Genomic DNA, 26,519 nt, shown 5'->3' with positions numbered 1-26,519 from the left:
TGGTTCTGATTGAAGTTTGGTTCCATAAGTTAGTATAAAGTGAATTAATATAAGTCATGAATTTTTAGATTTCCACACATATTAAGTCTGAGACTCAGAGTAGAGTCTGAAATAAAATATGGCAGCTTTAAATGACCCAGTTACATTGACAAAACGTATAACATTTTTGAGAAGATTAAAAAAAAAAAGGCCTATTTAGTTGGAGGACTGAGAACATTATTACTCACAGAGCAGTCCATTACCAAAAGCGGAAAGACTCTTCTAAAAACTATGTAATAACTATTTTATGTTATTTTAAGATGAAAAATGAAGAAGAGCATGAATTGTAACTAAGTTTTCTGTAGAGAAAAAAAGTTGTAAATCTTTTAATGTAAATCTTTAAAGCTTAGACTTTTATTCCGAAGGTAAAGCATTGACTAATACGATTAACTCTTGAAAATGTCTTGCATTTCAGACAGGTGTCAAATCCTTTTGTTTTTTTCTCTATGTTGATATCACCCAGCAAAGATAATCTGATCACTAGCTTTATTTAGAAGTTCCAAGGGAAGCATACTACATTTAGGTTTTCCCCTTATAGCTACGTATATTTGTATAGGTTTTGGAAAGTGAGAAAGGTAGTAGCCAAGTGGAATTAAGAAGGAAGAAGGAAGTGCCTGTCACTATTTAGCTACATTTGAAAAAGTGTCCTGTTAGTCAGTCATTCAGCAATTTGGAGTACAGATATCCATTAAGAAGAAATGGGTCTGGCAAAGAAGACAGAAAGAAATTTAAAAAATTGAAATAAACTAAAATGTTTAACTTAACCACAAACTCCCATTCTTGTTCATTCATTCATCTATTAATTAATTCATCTGACTGAGATTTACTTCTTACTTACGCAATGCTCGACTCTATACCAGAAGTGCAGATCAATAAATGAATTGGACAAAAGTCTCTACCATTTTATAACTTACATTATAGTAGTCAAATAAAGAGATAATAGAGAGGTAATAGAATATTAATAAAGAGGTAATAGATAAAGAGGTAATAGAATATGTGCATACTATGTCAGACAGTCATGAGTGTTCTGGGGAAAAATATAAAATAGAGAAAGAGGATAAATATTGTGTGCAGGGAGGGCCAGGGAGAGACAAGAAAAATCTATATGGATGTTAGAGCAAAGACAATGAGGAATGGTATGGGGATTCCACTTTCTTTGTGATGACCTAGAGAAATAGAGATAAGGAGCATAATAATAATAGAGCTGGTAGTCTCAAGGCCAATAAGCATTTTCAAGACATGACAAAAACCTTTGGTGAGCACTTGCTTTCTTTTTTAGTCTCAACTTTTTCCAGTGACCAGTGAGAGATTTTTTTAAAAATATTATAGGTAACTTTTTTTAAATTAAAACTTATTGGGGTGACAATGGTCAACAAAACTACATAGGTTTCAAGTGTACAATTCTAGAATACATCATCTATATATTGCATTAATGTGTTCACCACCCAGGATCAGTTCTCCTTCCATCACCATCTATTGGACCCCCTTTACCCACTAATTTCCTTTTTTCCATTCAACTCTGCTTTAGTAGAAATTTTATGTTACCCTGTTTCCCTGAAAATAAGACCTAGCCGGACAATCAGCTCTAATGCATCTTTTGAAGCAAAGATTAATATGAGACCCGGGCTTATTTTACTATAATAACCCAGTCTTATATTATAGTGAAATAAGACCGGATCTTATATTAATTTTTGCTCCAAAAGATGCATTAGAGCTGATTGTCCGGCTAGGTTTTATTTTCAGGGAAACACATTAATTCTTGGCCAGAATAGGCCCCTTCACACTACTTACTGGGTGTGATACTTTCAGTTCCTGACTTTTTATATATGATAGACTTCTGTAAAGAGTGTAGAAGGTTTGAGATTTTAACCTTCTTTCAAGCTGAAAATTTAGCCTGTCAGTTTTCTAGATGCTGGTGGAAGACACAAGACTCCTAGGCCAGAGACAAAAGACTTTATTACTTCTGACACAGCAGGCAATGCAATGTGGTTAGTGTGGGTTAGGAAACTACCAGCTTTGTAAAAGGGCTGCTGGCAAACCTGCCTTACCTTCACCACCACCACCCATAGGAGACAAGGCAAGGAAACGTCTCTGTCTTTTACCTTGGAAGGAGACAGTCTCTCTTCGTAAGCAGTTTACTATATAAAAATCCTTGGGGGGGAAAAAAAGTTTAGAACCAAAGCTGTCAATGGCTCTTGACAAGATGTGTAGAATCCCAAAAGACCCATGGAGAATTGTCTCCCAGCAGCTTCATGATTGCTTACTATCAGTATTACAAGTGCCAAGATTCTCAGGCTACCATTAAGATTTGTAATCCTGACTCATCCCTCTTGGCCAGTGTGTCTTAATTCCTGACTTCACCTCCCTGGTTCTATGGATCTTCCAAATGCAATATTCCATATATGTTATTTTTATAATAAAATTAAATTATATTAAAATATAACAGATGACTTGCATCTTACAGAAATTTGAAGTAGCTAAAGTTGGATTCCGGTATCTTAAACTTCTCCTGTAAGACTTCTTGATAAGATATGTTTTATTATATATTTTCTTGCCTTAAAGAAGGGATGAGAAAAATAATTTGTTCTAGGGTGTAAATAATTGATAACAGATTGAATTAATTACACTTCAAGAACATTTATGTTTTAACACGTGTCTAATCCAAAGGAATTGTCATTTGGTTCCAATTATTAAATTGAATGGATGAGTTGTTTTGAGTCAGAAAGTGCCTTTTGGACATGCCTATTGGACTCTATGTAATTCAGGAAATAACTCTATTCTGTGACTATAGCATGGGGCCTTAACTACATGAAGCAGACCCAAATGACTCTGACCTACTTTATCCTGAGCAGCTCTGCTTTTTTTTTCTGTTATATACTGGATCCCCACCAAAGATTTCATTGAATCAAGAGCTTTGCAGCTTAAGAAAGGGAAACATCTTCAAAAACAAAAAAAATCTGAAGGTCACTGGTCTAATTTATTTATGAAGCTGTACATACCTTGAGTTCTTTCCTCTTCTCTCTTATTGTCTGTTAAACATCATTAATTGAGGAGGCTGTATTTGAAACAGATCATTTCTATCTGTTTCCTGTTAACCACAGGACTATGTTTTTTAATCCAAATCTGTCTCAATAAAATTTGGGAACGTACATAAATTCATGATGATTTAGTGATTCTATATTCTATAGAACAGATGTTTGAAAAAGGGTGTAAATGCATTTCAAAATATTCAGATTACCTGAGGAAAATATTTCTTTCAATGTACTTAAGAGGCATTTACAGTTAATTTCTACATAGAGAAGACACATTTCCTTTCTATTTGGTGTGACAAAATGCGGTGTCTGTTGGGTACTGGAAACTTGTAATCATCTAAGAACGTGACTCTTGAACTGTAGACTAGAGTCAAGTACCATAGGCGTAACTGATAGGAATTTGCATTATGATTTTCCAGAAAAATTGCTTCTTCTTCCTATAACTGTATTCCCAGAATACCCAATTACTTCAGTTCAACAAGAAATACCAAGGACTTTTTTCTGTCATAGTGACTCTATCATTAAAATTGCATGACAGAAAGAAACTTGATTATAATATCCAGTAGGGAGTTAATATTCTTTAGGATATAAAAAAAAAATGTATGTTTGTATTTTCCTTAAGATATTATTTTTCTTTTCTAAAAAACAAAGCATTAAAATCTTGCTTTTCCCCCACCCCCGCCAAATAATTTTGTTGTTAAAGTTTAAAGCTAATTTTAATTTGAGCAGTATTCTTAAGGAGAAAGCATCTTTTAATAATTACTTGTGTAGTGTCAAAGTTTTTGATGTTCCTAGATATTCAAGCTAAAATATTCATAGTCTACAATAAATTCTTCCCAGTCAGGTTTACACCACTGTCTCTCCCCTTCAGGGCATGTTTGCCTTTAGTCTGCAGGATCTTTTGTTAAATACATTGTGATAATCAGTATACTTTGGTTGTCAACATTGACACCTGTCTGGGGCTAGCCTGCATCCCTCCAAGAATTTCATATATAAATCACTGTCACTTTTTCTATACTCCTATTAAACTTAGGAAAGCAATATGCTTTTCTTAATGTATGAGATTCCAGACAGATTTCTCGTAAAAACGGTTAAATAAGTACTATTTGATAACTGAACTAGTTCCCATTTTAAGTATGTTAAGTTGCCACTCTGGAACACATGATAAAAGCAAAATATTGATGAAAATTTAATCTGGATATTTAAAAACACCGTATGTATTCATAAGAATTGTCTTATAAAAATGCCTATATGCCCTAAAAAGTACTTAGTATTCTGTCTTTTCTCACTAAGTTTTCTGACAACTTATTCTGCATATCTCTAAGATTGTTCCTAAAACAATTGTAGTGAATTTTTTTATTTGCTCTTCTTATTATTTTTATCTTTATTTTTATTATACAGTATTGAAATAATCAACTTTGTAATTCTTGAATCAATTTTGAAAATTAATATCTTTATCTAAAATTGTTTATTTTATGAGTGTAAAATTTGTACATAAAATATATTAACTTTTTAAAATAACTTGGGTTTGTTTTTTATCATCAATTTGCCAAAGATATGAACATTTTATTATTATTTTATAATAGATACTACACTTGATTGCATTTTTTCTGGCTAATATGTTTTTGTTTTTATTTTTTAATTTTTGAACTGAAAAACAATTTCAAAATTGTGAAGTACAGCCAAACTTAGAAGGAAATTTATAGCTTTAAGTTAATATATTAGAAAAAAATACTGGAAATAAATAAGTTAAATATATACCTCATAAAAAAATCAAACTAAACCTAAAATGTGAAATTAAAAAAAAATGAAGATATGGATGGCATTTAATAATTTTTAAAACAAAAAGAAAATAATGGACAGGTCAAATAGCTGATTTTTCAAAATTATTAAAACTGAGAAAAATAAAACTGCTAAACAGACAAAATTAAACAAATAAAAAGATGAATTTTAAAAGCAGTAATTGCTACCTCTCTTGCATATATTTAAAAATTTATAAGAAAATATTATGAATAACTTAATGCCAATAACGGTAAAAAAGTATACCATGTACAAATTCCTAGAAAAATACATTTTACCAAAACTTAACCATAAAAATTTGAAATCTACTATTTTTGTAACTATTAAAGAAATGAAATCCATAGTTTCGAATCCTCTCTCAAGAGGAATTCTGGACTAAGACAGCTATATTGAATAAGTACAAATAAGTAATGCCAATCTTGCATAGACTATTATAGTGAATAAATGTTGATGAGGCCAGCATAAACTTGATACCTAAACATCATTCAACACTACAAATATGTAAATATTCCCAAAATTAGTCTGTATATTTAATATAATCACCATCAGTGTTCCAAACTTTTTTATGTTTCATGAACTTGATACGTAATTTTAAATTTATATAAAAATTTAGAGGTCAAGAATAGACATTTGGGAAATAGAAGATAATGAGGGAGGATTTGCTTTATTGAATATCAAAAGTTTTGATAAAAATCTGGTCATTAATAATATGAGTTTTTGGACCAAAAAGAGAGAAATAGACTAGTGGAACTCAAAAGAGAATTCAGAGAAGGACTCAGGACCTTATTTAAGAAAAATTGGCATTACAAAGCATTGGAAAAAAAATGGCCCTTTTCAGTAAATGGTGCTAGGTGAATTGGAAAACCTTATGAAAGAAAATGAAATGATTTCTACCTTACATCACACACAAATTAAATTATGGATGTATTGTAGATCAATATATGAAATGCAAAATAATTAAATTACCCAAGTTAATATAGGAGAATATCTTTATGGTCTCAAAGTAGGCAAAGACTTATAAAATAGGACATTAAAAGTAAACATTGAATATAGGGGTAAAAACTGATAAACTGATCTGCATGCAAGAGATGTGTTCCAAACTATTCATAACAAAATTCTGTTCATTAATCAAAAATTACAAACAACTCAAATTCCCCTTAATGGTAGGGTGGTTAAATAAACTGTTTTATTTAAATAAACTGTTTTGGTTAAATAAACTGACACTGTACTACATTTTCATAATATTATTGACTATATTCCCGACACTGTACATTACATCCCCATGACTTATTTGTTTTATAACCTGGAAATTTGAATCTCTTATTCCCCTTTACCTTTTATTCCCCCTTTTTAAATTTTTCAATTACAGTTAATGTTCAATATTATTTTCTGTTAATTTCTGGTGTACAGCATAGTAATTACACATTTATATAATTTAAGAAGTGATCCCCCTGACTAATCTAATGCCCACCTAGCACTATGCATAGTTATTATCATATTATTGACTATATTCCCTACTTTACATCCCCATGACTATTATGTAACTACTAATTTGTACTTCGTAATCTCTTTACCTTTTTTGCCCTGCCCCTCAAAACCCCTTTCATCTATCTCCCTGATAAATTTAATACCCATCTGACACCATACATAGTTATTACAGTATTATTTGCTATATTCTTTATGCTATAACCTACATCCCTATGACTACTTTGTAACAACCAATTTGTATTTCTTAATTCCTTTCCCTTTTTCACCCAACACCCTAATACCTCTCCCATTTGACAACTGTCAAAATGTTCTCTGTATCTATGAGTTTGTTTCTGTTTTTTTGCTTGTTTAGTTCTTTAGATTCCACATATCAGCGAAATCATATTTTATGCGTCTTTCTCTTTCTGTCATACTCCACTCAGCACAATATCCTCTAGGTCCATCCATGCCATTGCACATGGCAAGAACCCATTCCCTTCCATGGCTGAGCAATATTCCATTGTATATATATACCACCTCTGCTTTATCCATTCTTCCATCTACAAACAACCAGGCTGCCTCCACATCTTGGCCGTCGTTAACATTGCTGCAATGAACATATAGATGTACAGATCTACTCGACATAGTGTTTTGGGTTTCTTCAAATAAATACCCATAAGTAAGATTACTGGGTCCTTCTTTGTCTGTTTTTATAGCCTTTGTTTTAAAGTCTATTTTGTCTGGTGTAAGTATTGCTACCCCAGCTGTTCTTTTTTTTTCATTTCCATTTCCATGAAATATCTTTTTCCATCCCTTTCAGTCTGTGTGTGTCTTTTGATCTGAAGTGAGTCTCTTGCAGGCAGCATATGTAAATGTCTTGTTTTCTTATCCATTCAGCCACTCTATCTTTTGATTGGAGCATTTAATACATTTACATTTAAAGTAGTTATTGATAGATATGAAGTTATTGCCATATTATTATTCATATTTGATATTTTTTGTTTGTCTGTTTGTTTTAAGAAGTCCCTCTAACATTCCTTGTAATACTGGTTTGGTGACGATGAACTCCTTTAGCTATTTCTTGTCTGGGAAGCTCTTTATCTCTCCTTTGATTCTAAATGATAGCCTTGCTGGATAGAGTAATCCTGGTTTTAGGAACTTGCTTTTCATCACTTTGAATATTTTGTGCCCATCCCTTCTGGCCTGCAATATTTTTGTTGAGAAATCAGCTCATAGTCTTATGAGAGCTCCCTTGTAGGTAACTAACTTCTTTTCTCTTGCTGCTTTTAAGAATCTGTGTCTTTAACCTCTGGCATTTAAATTATGATGTTTCTTGGTGTGGGCCTGTTTAGGTTCATCTTGCTTGGGAATCTATGTGCTTCCTGAGCTTGTATGGCTATTTCCTTCACTAGGAGGGAAGTTTTCCATCGTTATTTCTTCAAATAGGTTTTTAATTCCTTGATCTTTCTCTGTTTCTGGTACCCCTATGATGCGAATGTTGGTATGATTGATGTTGTCCCAGAGGCCCTTTAAATTATCCTCATGTTTAGGAGGTGTTTTTTTTTTTTTTTTTTTTTTTTTCTTTTTGCTGTTAAGATTGGTTGTTTTCTGCTACCTTATCTTCCAAATTGCTGAATCAGTCTTCTGGCTTCATTGAATCTACTTTTGATTACCTCTAATGTATTCTTTATTTCCGACTGGTTCCTTTTTGTTTTTTATCTCCATTTTTATGTTTCCTATCTCATTGTTGAAGTTCTTTCTGAGATCATTGAGTGTCCTCATAACCAGTGTTTTGAACTCTGAGTCTAGTAGATTGTTTGACTCCATTTTGTTTAGTTATTTTTCTGGAGCTTTGTTCTGTTCTTTTATTTGGGACATGTTTTTTTGTCTCCCCATTTTGGCTGCCTCCCTGTGTTTGTTTCTGTGTGTTAGGTAGAGCTGCTGTGTCTCTAGGTCTTAGTAGAATAGCTTTATGTATTAGGTATGCTGTGGGGCCCAGTGGTGCAGTCTCCTTGGTCTCCTGAACCATGTGCTCCAGATATGTGGTCTGCATGTCCCTTCCTGTTGTAGTCAAGCTTTGGTGGTTGTTTGTATGTCAGTGGGAGCAATTGATCCTCAGGCTGATTGGTCGTGAGAAATGGCAGTGAATACAGTGGAGGAGATGCTGTATAGGGACTAAATCTATGGAGCAGGATGCACTTGAGCAGGGCACTGGTGCCTGCACAGTCTGCTGTTTGAAAGTGTTGTCATTGGAGGTGGCCAGCTGATACTCCTTCTGGGTCTAAAAGCAGCCAATGGGTGTGCCAGTCTCAGGGCCTTCTGGGATAAGCCAATTTCACACACAGAATGTGCTCTGCCCGAGACCACCTGCATGAGCCACACAAAGCAATCCAAAGATGGCCTCCACCTGTGCTGGGCTTGGAGGTGACTTGAGAGGTCAAGCCACTAGTGTCAAGCTTGGGACTACTCAGCAAGAGCACATCGGAGCCAAAGCCAAATGCTGTGCTTGGTTGTATTTGTGAACCTTTGAGAGATTTTAGGAAAGTCTGCAGCATGAGCCAAGACAGTCCATTTGTATGGGAAAAACCCTGAAAGAGGCTTAGGTGTGCCCAAAAGTTAGGTGGGGTGGTGATTCAGGGAATCATCAGGGCAGGATAGATGAAATATGTTAGCCAGGTTGATGGAGATTCAGATATGGTGGCTACCTATGTCTGCACTCCTGTAGTAGGGAGAGCTCAACAAGAAAAAATGAATTCTGCCAGCACTTATGTCTGAGAGAAAGCTTTCCCTCTAGCCCTTGTCCTTAAGCTAGACAATTCAGTTCCTTCCTGTATGCCCTTGGCACCTGTCAGTGAGTGATTCTGTGTGCAGGCCCTTTAAGAGGAACATCTGGGACTCCATCTTCCCTCTGTCTCAGCCAGCCATAGTCTCCACTGGTTTTCACAGTCAGGAGTTATGGGGATTTCTCTTCCTTGTACTGGAACCCTGGACCAGGAAGCCTTGGGTGGAGCTGAGCTCCCTCACTCCTCTGGGGGAAATTCCACAGCTGAGATATCTCTTTCGATTTTGAAACTCCACAGCTTGAGATATCACATGTGGGTATGGGCCCAGCCCTTCCTACATCTCTGACCCTCCTACCAGTCTAACAGTCAAATAAGTAGCTTCTTCTATATGTCCTTAAAGATAGGACTTTGGTTCAGCTAGAATTCAGGCAATTCTCAATGATGGTTATTCTGTAGTTCAGTTATAATTTTGATATTGTCATGATAGTAGACAAGCACAGTGTTTACCTACTCACCATCTTGACTGAAAATACTATACTTGATTTCTTAAGTGCCTTAGTTGACCATATGTTTACTATGTTCTCTTTATATTATGTAGAACATATAATGGGTTAAAACAGAGAGAGGGAACAATGAAAAGAGAGACAGGACAAAGAAGTAAGAGTGGAGAGGCTCTATGTTCTACTAGGGTAATTCAATGGTATTTCTGCATAACTTTCCCAAAACATATGTGGGGTATTAATTTTGATATATTTAAATATATGTTTCCAGATCCTAACTTAACCAGTTCATCTTTAGCATTATTCAGAAAATTCTAAAACCTGGCTTATTTAAGTTATCTATTAATAACTTACATATTAAAGAGAGAACTACAAAACTGATTTCATAGCACCAAACGTGATATCTATAATTTTGGCTAACTGGTATTATTTTTCACTTCATGGATGTTGATGTTCTCTTATTTGTTTCCCAAGAGTGTCCTGAGGTTATGAGTTAAAATATGTTACCAGGAAGCACTGTGAAACTTTATTAAGTATAATTTTAAAAAGAGAAAAATTCTTATGTCTAATATGTCCCTGTCTCTGGACATAAATGCAATAATGAATCTGATGACTAGTTGGTATTATTTTAAGCCTAGTATTTTAATTCATTATACTATTATATTATTGAATCCAAAATAATTACATGAAATTTGACAGCTAAACAACTATCTGCTATATCTAATTCCATTGATATTTAAACCTATGTCAGACTGAAAGTTTTTCCTTGAAAAAAATAACACCTAAATGTTAGTCAGTTATATAAAATTGATTAAAAAAACAATAATAATGCTATTCTAGGTTTTATTTTGGAGGACATGGTGTAGTCAGAACCTCGACCTCACCTTCCATAATGTAGAAAAACACAGTTTGAAAATAATACCATTGATGCATTCTATATGTTAGTAGAAATTCCAAAATTTAAGTAAAAATTCAGTATAATTTTAGTAGATTCAGTACAGGCAATCATTTACTTGGAAATAAAATATTACACTTTTGGCTGACACAATCAGTTTTCTGATGCTGTCAAATGGTTTATTCCGCTTTTATGTACTTTGAATTTTCAGATGACCGTCAGGGCTTTTCAACTGTTTTTAAGAACTAAAGCCAAATAAGTAGCTTCATTCAAAAATGAAAAGTGACTTTTAAAACTGCAAAAACCTGAACTAATTGAAATTTAATAAGAGGAAAGAACTTCACTAGAAGGTGAAGTTTAATAGTCATTTATTTGATTTAGATGTATCCAAAAACCATCAAAACATACTAATTTGTGTTCAATTTTCGTGAATACTTACAGTACAATGCAAAAAAATTCTGGCAGGGAGTTTCTAAGATCATAAAAATCTTTTATTTCATTGAAAACTATTTTCGTTTGGATTTTGTAAAGCTGGCTTGGCTTTTATTATTTATGTTTTCTTTACGCATCTGAGTGGCACAAGCTGTTCAGTACTAAAGAAAGTTTGGTCAGCATTCTTGGCAGGCAGATTGAAAGAATCTTTAGTGTGTTACTATTTCCACTCTCCCAATCTTTCATTCTTACCTATTTTAAAGCAATGCCAGCACCAGTGGAAAAATGATGAAAGGTCAAATGAACAATGTGAAACCTAACTATAATTTTAATTTAAACTAGCACTTTACAACACATTTGAGATGCTAAAATATTTCTCATATTCTTTCTATATGTTGTTAACATCTTTTCACAAAATATACTGAAAATAATTTGACAAAAGCCAGAGACCTGGTTAATATTTGTGTGTCCATACTCATTGAAGTGTAAACAAAGAAGCTCACTTTTTTTCTCTAGGTTTGTTTATTTGTCCAGTTGTCTGAGTTCTTCTTCCCCTGCAAGTCACTATATTTTCAAATTTGCCCTAAGCTGATTGATTAACTAGTCACCAATAGTCAGATAGTTATTGATGTTTCATTTTTTAAGGACACATGATCCTTTATTTTAATAAGCAATTTCTTGATAGAATAATGGTATCATTTGTTACAACAAATGCATTCTTGGGATAGGTACAAGACCCCATGTATTCTATCATCATATACTTCCTTTACAACATCATAAGAATCATTAGAAAAATTTCAAGTTTGAAACAGGACTGTAATCATGTAATTTACTTTTTTCCACTTTATACTCTACTTAAAATAGGTTTGCCACATTCTATATCAGAGAGTACTTAATATTATTATCTTTCTAAATTTTATTTTCCCTGCTCTTGAAGCTCTAATATTGTAAAAACTATTCCCCAACATACCAAAAGTATTATGAAAATAAGGATATATATATTCCAAAGTAATAGTTTTCTTCTTTTTCTTATATTTCCAGGATTAGTTATTTTAAATCACTTATCACTGAGTTCATATTCTGAAATTTCAAAATGTATCTGGTTCTATATCTAAATATAGGAAATCCTATTGGGAGTACTGTTTAAAACAGATTACCAGAAAGGTCAGCAAACAAAAGTCTACAATTAAATTATATGATAGCACTGTGGGACTGAGAAACAAGTGAAGATAAGCTACTGAAAAAGAATCCTATACTTAGAGTTACATTCATCCAGCAGGAGATTATACGATAAATGAAGATATCAAGGCCTAACGTTGCTAATGTATGGCCTTTAAAAAATGTAGTTAACTGCATGCATCACTCTTTTTTTATATAGCGAGAATTATGTGGCTCAACATAAAAAAGATAAAAATCCATTTATTATTTTTTCTTTGTAAAACTTGCAGAAAATAAAACACCCCCCGCCCCTTTTTTTATTCTTCTGTAGAGTAAGTCAGTCCTCATCTGTGGAATGAGGTTTATGCTTCATATCACCGACATAAATTCTTTTTACTTTTTTTTTTATCTGTTTCAATGTGCTTCTCTGACATTTATGGGCCAACAAATAGGCTCCCTGTTGACTAATTTAACACCTGCAGATTGGACTCATTATAAGCATAAAATCCGAGTAATTTAGATGGCTAAAATTTCTTACACTCATTCAGAAAATTCTTCATAGCTCTAAAATGTCTATCACAGCCAGGAACTGACACCATGACTTTTTAACTAAACACATGAAATAGACTGATCGTCCCATGTGATGATCCAGGGATTATGCGCCCTCATAATTTTCTGTTATATTTCTAGAATTGACATTTCACATGTGAAGGATTCCTCTATTACTCCTTTTTAACTGCCCTAACTCAGTGCATACTCACTAAGCACTATTAGTGAGCACTTAGGAAAGTCTTCTGTGTGTATGGAAGCTCACATGTATTATGAGAAGTAACATGAACAAAAAAACCCCCAAAATTGGTTATCTACTAGGTGTCGTAAAATTTAAATGCTAAACCACCCTTAAAAAGTTAAACGTAAGCAAGTACATCCTAATAGTGTCCAAGTGACTAATCACACTCAAGTTAAAGGGATATTCAAAGTAAAATGGAATCAATCAAATAAGAGAAATCAATTCTTAAGCCAGAAGTTTCAAGAAAATTAATGAGGACAGATTGGTGAAGGACAGTTGGTTACCTTCTAGTCAGCATTGACTTAAGGAGGTAAAATCGTTATTAAATGTCCTGATGGCATCACTTTTTTTGTCTTTTTAAATCATTTACCTGCTTTATTTCTTATGTTTATTAGATTATTAAGCTGTAATTTCCATTAAGGCAAAGGCCATGTTTTCACACAGACATACTTTCAAGATATTGTGGTTGTTTCCAGAGCACCACTATAAAGTAAGTATGGTAATCTTTTTGCTGACAGAGAGTCTTGCCTTCGATTTGGTAAAATGCAACATCTGTGAAGCACAATAAAGTGAAGTGCAATAAAATGAGGTATACTTGTAATTGTATTTCTATGAATTAACATTCCCACTATCAGAGTAGCCAAGCGATAGGCATTTATTGAATTATTTAATAGAGATGAAAATAAGTCATAAATTGAGTTCAGACTTTAATAGAAAACTGCTCTCCACATTGTAGGTATCTTGTAGTTATCTCTCAAATTTGGACTGAGAAATGAAACACTTAACTCCAACTTAGATATATTGATACTTCCTTTTTCTAAGGAATTTAAGGCAGGCCCACTAAAGGCTTAGTATGTTGGTCCAAATTGTTATTGTCATATAAGTGAGCTCAAAAAAACATGAATAAGCACATAGCTAAGATTTAAAACAAACCATAAATCATTTTTCTATCATATATTATTATTCCCAAGCAACCACCAAAGAACAGAGAAGCAATCTAATTATGATAGATGGACCCTGCAAACAAGTTGTTTAAATAAAGCAAATGGTCAGTAAAAGCAAGCAATCTGCTAAATATTGAATCATTCTTTCTGGTAAGAATAGGAAAAATAATATTCATAATATTTTAAAATATTTATTGGTATAAGATTCAAACACAGCTCTTCAATAATAAGAAGTATTGAAACATAGTTTTGCCATTTGAAGGCATGTGTGTTACTAATAAGATTAATAGGATCTTGAAATTTTAATAGAATGTTATATATCTGAGGTGAGTGAGCACAGGTTCTCTGGATGTGGTTGGTCACCTGGATTTCATGGAAGTGCTGACATTTGAACTGAGTCTTAAGAAGGAATACAAGTTAGAGTCAGCTGTGGGTGAGGTCAAAAGAAACATTATGAGAAGCATATGTTTTGAGCAGAGCACTGATATGATTAGGTTTGAATTCTAGATGGTTTCCTTTGACAGCAGTGGAGATGATCAAGAGGGGAGGCAGAGTGATTAGGATGAATTTTACAAACTGAATATATCTGTGTAAATAGCATGGAAATCAAGAAATGGAATTTTGTCCACACCTCAAAAATACCTCTCGCGTGTCCTTCCAATCAGGACCCCCATGAAAGGATAACCACAATCATGACTTCTAAACCATTGGTCTGTTTTTACACTATATATGAATAGAATAACACATGATGTACTTTTTGTGTTCATTTTTCATTTAACGTTAAATCTATGGGATTCAGCTATACCGTTGCGTGATTTATATATTTCATCTCATTGCTGTAAAGTTTGTATGACTATAACACCATTTATTTATCCATTCTATTGTTGATAGGTATTTGATTAGTTTTCAGGGTTTTGACAATTTGAAATAGTGCTCTTGCTGTTAATATCCTGGTACATATTTTGGGGTGAACTTTTGTGTACATTTCTTTTAGGTATAAACCTAAGAGTAGAATTTCTGAAGCATAGGAAATGTGTATATGTTCAGTTTTAGAAAAGATTGCAAAACAGATTTTCAAAGGAGTTGCACCAACTTACACTTCCTCCAGCAATGTAAGAGTTATTCATTCTGTTTAAGTATTTTCTCAGAAACATTATTGGGAATATATTTCTCCACTCTATCCATTGACTTCTCACTGTCTTTATAGTTTATAGAGAGAAATTCTTATTTTTGCTATAATCCTTTCATGGTTAACACTTTTTTGCATCCAGTACACAAATCTTGGTCTGCTCTGGTGTCACAATGGTGTTCACGTAAATTTTCTTCTGAAAGTTGTATTTCATGTCTACATGAAATATATTTAAAATATACTGTGGCACCACTCTGAGTTCCCTGTGTCATCTAATGTGACTTGGCACACAGATTAGGAACTATAGGGATATTGAGATTTTATGTTTTTTTCTTCTGTCAGCTTTAGTAAGTGTTATTTTAGAGGAATTTGGCTAATTCATCATCATTGGCAAATATTAGGAAAGGTAGATACTGGTAATTACTTCATATTATCTCCTCTTTAAATCTGTCATGATATTCCCTATTCAATCATAATAGTTATAATTTGTTTTCCTCTTTTTCTTGAACAATTTTCAAGTGGCTTATTGAATATATTATGCTATTTTAAGAGCAAGCTATGACTTTGTTAAAATTTCCTTTTATACATTTTTTTTATTTTGTAATTAAAAATACAGCCTTTTAAAATTAGAACATGGAAAATTTTTAAACATATTTGTTTTAAGGAATAAACACACTCTTGTATCTCTTCCAATTCATTTTTCATTTCAGAAATATTTTTTGTTTCATTAACTCTTTCCTGATTACTGTCACCTCACTTCTGAGATTCATTTTAAAAATAGTAAATTATGTTTTACCTGCTTTGACTATGTGTCTCACTCATACTTTCGCTGTGTGCAGGAATATTATTCTTCTCGTTACTCCTTTTATCTTTATAGTAAGTTTACATGAGGTATAACCTCAATATTTCCAGTAGGTAATTTTAATATGAAATTACTTGTCCTAAAACATTAATACTGAGACAGAGTTCAGGATAACTTTTCTAACTGAACAAAGTATTGGAATAAAAATATTCATAATATTTTTTTATTTTGATAACTTTCAGCTTATAATAGGAGACCCATTTTTACATTCTAATAATGGTCATTTGTCTTCCTCTCTGACTTTCTCAGTATTCTCTCTCTCTCTCTCTCTCTCTCTCTCTCTCTCTCTCTCTCTCTCTCTCTCTCTCTCTCTTAGTTTTGTTACAAATGTCTGTTAAAATTTTGTTGGTTGTTTAAAAGAACAAATTTTTGGCTTTCTTAATTTACCATTTGTTTTCTAAGTCCTTGATTTCTTTTCTTAATGTTTTTCTCTTCTACATCCTTTGCATTTAATTTGCATATTCTTTTCTAGCTCTGTAAGATGAACATTCAGGTAATTGATGTTAGGCCTCCCTTCCTGTTATAAGAATTTAAAGCTCAATATTTCTCTCTAATTTAAGTTGCTTTCCACAAATATTAGTATGTGATATGTTCATTATCACGTATTTAAAATATTTTCAAATTTCACCTGTCATGTGTTATTAAAAAGTGAGTTGTTATTGTTTTATTTCCAATACTTAGGGCTTTGTTAAGTATCTAATTTTATTAATTGCTAATTTGATTCGGTTGTGGTCAGAGAACATAGTCTGTAAGAGTTCTTTTTTGAAATTGAATGACACTAGTTTTATGGCCCAGCTCAATGTCTATATTGGTAAATGTTCCACGTGCACTTGAGTAGAGTCTGTATTCTCTAAGTATTAGATGTAGTGTTTTATAAATATCATTAAAGAATAAGTTAATTGATAGATTCAGGTCTTCCATATTTCTATTGATGTTTTGTCTAGTTGGTCTGTCAATTACTGAATGGTGTTAAAGATTTCAGTTATTATTATGGATTTGCCCTGTTGTTTTGCAAGGTCATATTTCATGTATTTTGCAGTTCCATTATTTCCATTATTTGGAAAATACATATTTATAAATGGTATGTTTGTTTTTTTTTTCATATATTGAGCCTGTAATTATTACAAAATGTCACTTTGCCATCTGGTAATACTCCTTGTCTTAATACCTATTTGTTCCTGTACTTAGACAATTATTCTACTTACTCCATCTTTATTATGATTCAATATGCATAGTATATAATTTCCTTCATTTTAGTTTTAATGTCTTTGTGTTTTTATATTTAACATGTATCTTTAGTAAAAACTGTAAACCAAGAAAGTCTTAAGCTAAAAGAGAAACAAAAAGCATTTATTTGAATGTCAGTGGTTGCAACCGGGAAACACAGATTCAGGTAGCAGTCTGAAGAGAACAAAGAAAGCAGAAGTTATAAAGGCTTGAATTACATGTGTCGTTGTCAATCTGGCCCACTTCATGTAAATGAAGGATCCTGGTTAGGTTGATTGGGATTGGTTAAGTTTAACATGCAAATGGAGGAAGCTGGTTGGTAAAACAGGTTGACTCTTTTCAAAATAAAGAATACAGATGATCAGGTTGTCATGGTGAGGAAAGTATTAAGGTCCAGCATGGCTGAGCAGTTCAAAAGTTCGTGGAGAATCATGCTGGATGAAACCTGTATAGTAAGACAAACTTCTTTATGGCCTCCTGGATTCATTTTAGTTCCCCTGACATACATGACTTCATCTTGGCAATCTCTGTTCACAAAGCATATACTTAAATTTACATTTTCCATCTAGCATGGAACTCTCAATCTTTTAATGAAGTGCTTAGTCAACTTACTTGTAATTATTTAAATGGTTGAATATTGATCTACTTTGTAATTTTTATTAATTGACTATTTTTACAGCAGTTTTATGTTATAGAAAAAATAAACTTAAAACACAGTGAGTTGTCATATAACCCCTCATCCCTCCACACATGCAATTTTCTCTATCACTAGTATCTTGCATTAGTGTGGTACATTTGTCACAGTGAATGAGCCAATACTGTTACATTGTTAGTACCTAAAGTCTTTAATTTATATTAGGATTCACTCTGTGTGTTGTGCATTCTATGGATTTTTACAAATGTATAATCTATTATAGCATCATGCAGAATAGTTTTAGTGCCCTGAAAGTACCCTGCTCTGTGTTTATTCATTCCTCTACATCCCCAACCCCCTAGCAAGTACTGATCTTTTTACAATTTCCATTGTATTGTCTTTTCCAGAATGTCATGTAGTTGAAATTATATACTATGTACCTATTTCATATTGGCTCCTTTTACTTAGCAATATATATTTAAGTTTTTTTTTCCATATCTTTTCATGGCTTGATAGCTCATTTCTTTTTAGCAGTGAACAATATTCCATTATCTGAATTTACCACAGTTTATCCATTCACATATTGAAAGACATCTCAGTTGCTTCCAAATTTGGTAATTATGAATAAAACTGATATAAACAGTCATATACAAGTTTTTGTGTGGACATAATTTCAACTCATTTGGGTAAATTCCAAGTAGTGTGATTGCTGGATTGTAATTAAGAGTATGTTTAGTTTTACAAGAAACTGCCAAACTGTCTTCCAAAGGGTCTTTACCATTTTGCATTTCTATCAGCAATGACAATGAGCTTCTCTTGCTCCACATCCCCTCCAGCATTTGGTGTTGTCAGTGTTTGTTTTAGCCATTATAAAAGGTGTGTTATTTCAATTTGCACTTCTCTATTAACATCTGATGTTGAGCATCTTCTCATGTGCTTACTTACCAACTCCGTATGTTTTTTGGTGAGGTATCTATTCAGATATTTTACCCATATTTTAATTAGGTTGTTTATTTTCTTCTTGTTGAATTTTAAGAACTCCTTATATATGTTGGATACAAGTTCTTTATCATATATGTGTTTTGTAAATATTTTTCTCCCAGTCTGCAGCTTGTCTTATTATATACATGGCAGTGTCTTTCACAGAGCAGACAATTTTAATTTTAATTAAGTCCAATTTATCAGTTTTTGTTTCTTGGATTACGCATTTCATGTTGAAACAAAAACTCATCACCAAATTCAAGATCATCTAGATTTTCTTTTACGTTATCTTCTAGGATTTTTATAGTTTAATGTTATATATTTGAATCTATGATTAACACCATTTTTAGTTAATTTTTATGAAAGGTGTAAGAACTGTATCTAGAGTCATTTTTTTCCTGTTTTTGAATGTTCTTGTCCAGTTGTTCTAGTACCATTTGTTGAAGAGATTATCTTTTCTCCGTTGCATTGCCTTTGTTCCTTTGTCAAATGTCAGTTGACTATATTAATGTGAATCTATTTCTGGGCTCTCCATTCTATCCCATTGATCTATTTGTCTATTTTTTCTCAAATACTACACTGTCTTGATTATTATACCTTTATAGTAAGTCTTGAAGTTGGGTAATGTCAGTCTTCCAACTCTGTTCTTCTTCAATATTGTGTTGCCTATTCTGGGTCTTTTTGTCTCTTCATATAAACTCAAAATCAGCTTGTTAGTATCCATAAAGTAACTTGCTAGGATTAAGATTGGAATTGCATCGAATCTATGCATCAATTTGAGAAGACTTGGCATCTTGACACTATTGAGACTCCTACATAAGAAGATAAAATATCTCTCCATTTCTTTAGTTACTTTTATATTTCATTCAGTAGAGTTTTGTAGTATTCCTTATATAGATCTTGTACCTATTTTGGTAGATTTATATTTAAGTATTTTATTTTGGGGGTTTTAATGTAAATGGTATTATGCTTTTAAGTTCAAAGTACACTTTTTCATTTTTGTTAGTCTTTATTTTTTTTTAATTTATGTCTTTAGAATGGATATTTTCTACCAATCTGTTTTTGACTTCATCAGACTTTTCGAATTTATTGTTAAGCCCATCTAGTGAATTTTTGAAAAAATATTAAAATTCTCAATTTTATAATTTCCATTTGATTATTTTTCAAATTTTTATTTTACTTGAGATAATATGTATTTATTTCTTTACATATTTTAAGATACTTATAATAGTTTATATAAATTATTTTTCTGCTAGATATGACATCTTGATTACTTCAAGTTCTATTTCTATTGATTTTTTTTCATAAGTATGGGTCAAATTACTTTTTCTTCATACATTCATATTGATTATTTTGAATTTGAAATTTAGAATAACACAGTATACAATGTATATTGTACATTTTAAACAACATATTAGAAAGTCTGAAGAGTGATTTTCTTCTAGCAGAGAGTTTCTCGGAATGGACTCAAACTCCAAATTGGATTTCCCTGAAGATAACAGCAGCAGAAATCTTTGCTTAGATTTTCAATTTCCAGAAACTGCTTTTTCTTTGCCAGACCCCCTTTGGCCTTTCCCATTGGTTGTGTAATTTAGTGGTTAGTAAAGGATTTGGATAAATTTTACATGCAGATTTTGGTACTTTTCCCGTGATTACCTCCTTCCCATGTTTTTCATCTAACAGTCTAGATTTTCACCCAACTTCAAACTCTATGCTCTGTGATACATCAAGACAGTAAGGCTGTAGCTTTCTGTCCTTCCCAAGCAGCACATGGATTGGAGATTGTTACTGAACAAAGACCCACAAATTTATTATTTTCACAAGTGTATTTTCTGTCTTTTCTATCACTCTACTTTTACTAACTTTCCATCACCATAGACTTTTCCCCCAAGATTTTCTCTGGGACCATTAATCTAAATTAACTATGTTGACAGTGAAGGAGTTCAGGACATACTATCCCCTAATATGCCATTTGTTACATTGATTAACTTGAGCTGAAGTTGCTCTGAACTCCCCTCACCCACCTAAAGAGAGATTCTCTAAAAGGAACTCAGTCATTATAAATCTTCTCCCTGGGAGTTTCATCAACCAGGGTAAAGTGATTCTCATCGCAGAATTAAAATTAGAATTTGACACTATACCCAGACACACTTTGTCACAAACTGTCATATCTTTCATGTATTCTTTTAAGGGACAATTCATCTTTTAGAAACCACTTACTTTCCCCTAAGGTGCTAACATCCCATATCCCTTTCTTCATTAAGATAGTAGATAAGCTCTCAAATCTCACCACCTTTTTAGGTAGTCACTTATTATTTCCTATGGTGATCCTTTCCATGTAATATTAAAAGTTAGTAAATTTGTATACCTTCTCTTCTCTTAATCTGCCTGTTTCAGTTTATTTCATAGACCCAGCTATTGAACCTAGGAGGGTGGAGGGGAAAGTCTTTTCCTCCCATACAACAGAATCCAGGAGTTCTGAGTTATAAATCATCAGTAGTAGTGAAGATGGTATCCTTCTTTTATGCTTTCATAGTATATGCATATGGAGATGTAAAATGAAATAAATATAGTTTTTACATTCTGGCATTTTATCAGTATGTGGCAATATGTAAATCTTGCCAAAGCAAAACCTTAAGTTTTGATCATTGTTTTCTAGAAAGGCATTGTTTTGTTGTTTCTTTTCTTTTTTTGCTTTTTTCTCTTCATTGAAGAAAGACAATTTTTGCTAGATTTAAAGCTCTGGAATGATAATGTTTGTTATTTGCACAACAAGAAGCAGTTGTTTTGGCAATACTTTTTCTGATTTAAATAAAAGAACTCTTACAACTCTATAATAAAATGGCAGATAATCTAATTAAAGTGGACAAAAGTTAGAACGTGTTTGGAAAACTCTTTGCCAATTGCTTTATATATAGCAAAAAACTGTAAAAGTAAGTCTATTAAAAGTCTTGTACAAGAATGCTTATAGCATGTTTATGCTTAGTAGTTCAAAAGTGGAAATAACACAGATGTCCATAAATGAAAAAATGGATAAACAAACTTTAGTATAATCATAAAATGAAATCGTACCACTTAGTCCTAAGAAAGAATGAGCTACTGATGCATGCAACAGCATGGATGAATCCCCAAAATAATTATATTCAGTTGAAGAAGTATTACACACAAAAAGATATAGTATGTATTAGAAATGTTTTAGAATGGGTAAAACAGTGATAGAAATAACATCACTGTTTCCTTCTGGAAGTTTGGAGATGGCGAAGTGGTTGACTGAAAAATTAAACAAAGAAATATTCTAGAGTTATAGAAATGATCCACACCTTGATAGTGGTGACAGCTATATGAACATATGGATTTTCAGTCTAACTCAACTGATTTTAAGATCTGAATATTACACTGTAGGTAAATTATACTTTAATAAAAAATAGAAACGCATGTGCAAAAGACCTAAACAGAGGGTGGCCGGCTTGCTCAGTGGTTAGAGCACAGTGCTCATATCACTAAGGTCATGGATTCGATTCCCACCTGGGCCAGTGAGCTGCGCACTACACAACTAGATTGAAAACAACGACTTGACATGAAGCTGATAGGTCCTGGCAAAACACACTGTTCCCCAATATTCCCCAATAAAAATGAAAAAAAGGATACTCTTTTTTAAAAAAAAAAAGACTTAAAGAGAAACTTCATTAAAAAGGACTCATCATTTTTAGTTATCAGGGAAAGAAAAATTAAAATCACAATGAGATATGACCTCACACCAGAATGGCAAAAATGAAAAAGAATAATATCATCAAATGTTGATGACAGTATGGAGAAGAATATAGTAAAATGTTATTGAAAAGTTATTGGCAGTTTTTTAAATAAGATTAACCATATGCCTGCTGTACTACCCAGTAATTTTATTCCTAGTTATGGACTCAACCTGAAACATCTGTATCGCAGGAAGCAGGTGATTTGAGGGAGGGAGTGCCTCCTAGAAGTCTAGACGGAGACAGTAAGATCAGGTACCCATGAAAGCTAGACATTGAGTGGAAGTATTCCATCTCCACTGAGAGAGAAAGGCAATGATAAGGAGCCTGTGGAAAGGAGGCAGCCACGGTAGGTCCTGGCAGCCTGCAGAGTGGGGTGATGAAAGGTCAGAGCAGATAGTCACAGTGATTTGGACTTTAGTTAAAGGAACAGTTAAGTTTGTTGATTAGATAAATAAGTCAATACATTGAGAATAATTGGATTTATAGTTATCTTACCAACTGAGAAATTATTTACAATCATCGGAAAAGGAAAGGTTAGTTAGAACTTTGAGGTTTTGGATGGGAAGTATAGGTATGAACGATTTTTTGTGTGTTTTTTTTTAATGTACAATCTATTCCTAATTATCCATGGATTCCATATTTCACTTACTTGCTAAAATTTATCTGTAGCACAAAATCAGTACAGCACTTACGGTCATTCACGGACACAGAACAGTGAAAATTCTGAGTTGCTTGACCTACACATTCCCAGCTGAAATTGAACTTGACAGTGGTCTGTCTTCTATTTCAACTCTCATACTATAAATGCCTTTCTTTTTCCCCAATCTATTTTGTGCCGTGTTCTTCCCACTTTTTGTGCTTTTCGTTGGTGCTTTGGCACTTAAAATGTTCCCCTAGCATAATGCTGAAATTCTGTCCTAAAATTCTGCTGAAATTGTGTTCCTAAACACAAGATAACTATGATGAGCTTTGTGGAGAAAATTTATGTGTTAGATAAGCTTTATTCAAGTATGAGTTATAGTGTTGTTAGCCACAAGTTCAATGTTAATGAATCAATAACATATATTATATAAAGTGCCTTAAAAGAGAAACACACATAAACAAGGTTATGTATTGATTAATTGGTAAAAATGTGACCAGAGGCTCATACGAACCTAACCCTATATTCATAGGAACAATGGTTCAGTATTCCTTAATTTGGGAATTGCAGTGACTTGATACAATATAATGAGAAACAACTCTGTGTGTGTGAGTGTGTGTGTTTATGTATAGTGATGTTTGACAGGATTTCATATATATATATATATGAAATATATATACACGTGAAATATATATACACGTGAAATATATATACACATGTGAAATATATATACATGTGAAATATATATACATGTGAAATATATATATACATGTGAAATATATATATACATGTGAAATATATATATACATGTGAAATATATATATACATGTGAAATATATATATACATGTGAAATATATATACATGTGAAATATATATATACATGTGAAATATATATATACATGTGAAATATATATATACATGTGAAATATATATATACATGTGAAATATATATATACATGTGAAATATATATATACATGTGAAATATATATACATGTGAAATATATATACATGTGAAATATATATATACATGTGAAATATATATATACATGTGAAATATATATATACATGTGAAATATATATACATGTGAAATATATATACATACATCAAAAATATATATATATTCACAAATGGGCATAAACTCATTGATATCCACTCAGCAATGTTTTTAAATGTTGTTGGTTTCTAAAAAGCATCTGCATTAAATGATAATCAGACTTCTTGTCCAGGAATACCTTATATCTGAAAGTAATGACATGCTCAAAGAATAAAAAACACATGTCAAAAGCATATAAGAGCTTACTTGAAGGTTCTCTCACTGAGCACACTTAGGAGAGTATGAGCATGAAGATAAATGACAGTATTAACTTACACCCCATTTAGTAAAACAGGAACCCATGACTCTATACTAATATAAGTAAAGAAGCAAGAGAAGAAAAGTCTAATAAAATCACTAAAAATGACGGTATGAGAGGCAATCATAGTTTGGAAAATCATAATGGTGACTTGAGTTTTGCTAAGGACCAGTAAGCTAATATGATATTAGAATATCTCTCTACACGATGATGACTTTATTGTAGGGAAATCTGAGTTTGACTATAAGGAAACGTTCTGCAGACTCAGGTAGGGCATCATCTTACAGCACGAAAAGCCTGTAAACTTTCAAGACTATTAATGACGTAAGAGACAAGGGCAGGTTAAGATACTGTTCCAGAGGAAAGATTATGAAAGATAAAAATTACAAACAACACTATTTTCTGAACAGTTCTCTGGACCCAAAATGAAAAAGAGGCATTGATATGGTGGTTGGCAAAACTAAAGCAGAGTTTGTGGATTGGTAGATAGCATTATATGAATGTTGATTTCCTAAATGGAAGGGTCCTACTGTGGCTCTACAGGAAACAGGCCTTGTTTTCAGATGGTACATGCTGGAGTATTTGAAAGATGATGGGACATCATAACAGAAAAATACTATTTCTATGTTTCTTTTTTTAATCTGTCTGCCTGTCTATATATATCTATATATCTACGTAATCTATGAGAGAAAAATATTTTTCAATCTTTTTACTCTGAGGAAATCCTTGAAATATTTTTTTTAGGTTTCCCATACACAAAAATTTATATCCATGGCTCTTAGTAACTTAATGAGGTCAATAAGTTATAGCTATAATATTACAATAATAGTTTTCAGTGCTATTTTAAATAGACAATGATATTTTCCTGTGCATGCACTTATTTTGGCCAGTTCATTAACCTACTTTCTTTGTATGGTTTCCCTTCCCCATAAATCATATTCACTTTAGTGTAAGCCAATAAGGCAGCTAAAGAAAATTGTAGCTTTTTTTTGTATCCAAGTATATCCAAGATATTCTTATCACAAGTTTCTGCTGTACAAGTTGCTATTGAAGTAGGTATATGGTACATGATTTATTTAAGCACAGTTTCAAACTTCCTCCTTTTCAAAACTAAAGTCAACATTTCTTAGAAGAAAGAAAAGGCAGTTAGACATAATTTACCTTTCTTTAATTTAATTTTGCTTCTTTGTATATATTTTTAAAACCTTAATGCAAACTTCATGTTTTTGTTAAATTGTGGCTTAAGGTAAAATGGGATTTAATTTTTTAAAGGTAGGCTAAAAATATTTAAATAAAAGTTGTAAATTGATTTTCATTAATGTTATTGACAGTGTTTTTTAGAAAATTTACTCAACCATAATCCAAAACAATATGAATACAAATTTGCCTAAGACAAAAATTGAGTTTAAACTTTGAAAGAACACTATTTCACTGACTGGTATCATGGGGGCTAATATATAGGCGTAGTAATAGAGAATTATCATAGAAATGTGGTAGTTCTTGAACGTTTTTGTATAGGCCTATTATTTATAAAAAGTATTATTCTGGGTACTGAAAATAAAGAATAAAACGTCTTTAATGTGAAACCTATACAAAATACTCAATTCTCAGCCAAAATTGAGATAAATACAAAGGGATTTATTTTCAATTAAAATTAAATGAATTCTGTTCTTGCTCAAGATGCTTGTTTAACCAAGTGGCTTGCTCACACATTGTGAGGAGTTGAAAACAGTAGCAAAATGTTCACTGCTTTGTTGTGAATGGCCTGTTCTTCCAGAGAAATTGTGAAAGAAACTTATGTCTTGCTTAGGACAGAGCAGTAAATCTCAACTAGAGTATGATTACACTATAGTTCACCAACTTCTTAGTCTTCCCTCAAAGTCCAGTTATCTGCCAAGCAGTAGGTTCAGAAAAATGATCCACTGACTCAGTCTAGAAAGGGAAGGCAAATGCTGTTAGTTTTGTTCTCATTTTCTCGAATCTTTCAATAGACTTGAGACAGATTTCCTTCTTCCCTCTCATGCCTAACCAGCAGGGGGAAATGTTCATGGTTTTTTGTTTGCTTGTTTGTTTTGCTTTTGTAATATGATATTTTCAAA

This window comes from Rhinolophus ferrumequinum, chromosome 20, assembly GCF_004115265.2.
Source record: "Rhinolophus ferrumequinum isolate MPI-CBG mRhiFer1 chromosome 20, mRhiFer1_v1.p, whole genome shotgun sequence".
Taxonomy (NCBI): domain Eukaryota; kingdom Metazoa; phylum Chordata; class Mammalia; order Chiroptera; family Rhinolophidae; genus Rhinolophus; species Rhinolophus ferrumequinum.
The sequence above is the reverse complement of the archived record's forward strand: the minus strand, read 5'-3'. Positions refer to the sequence as shown.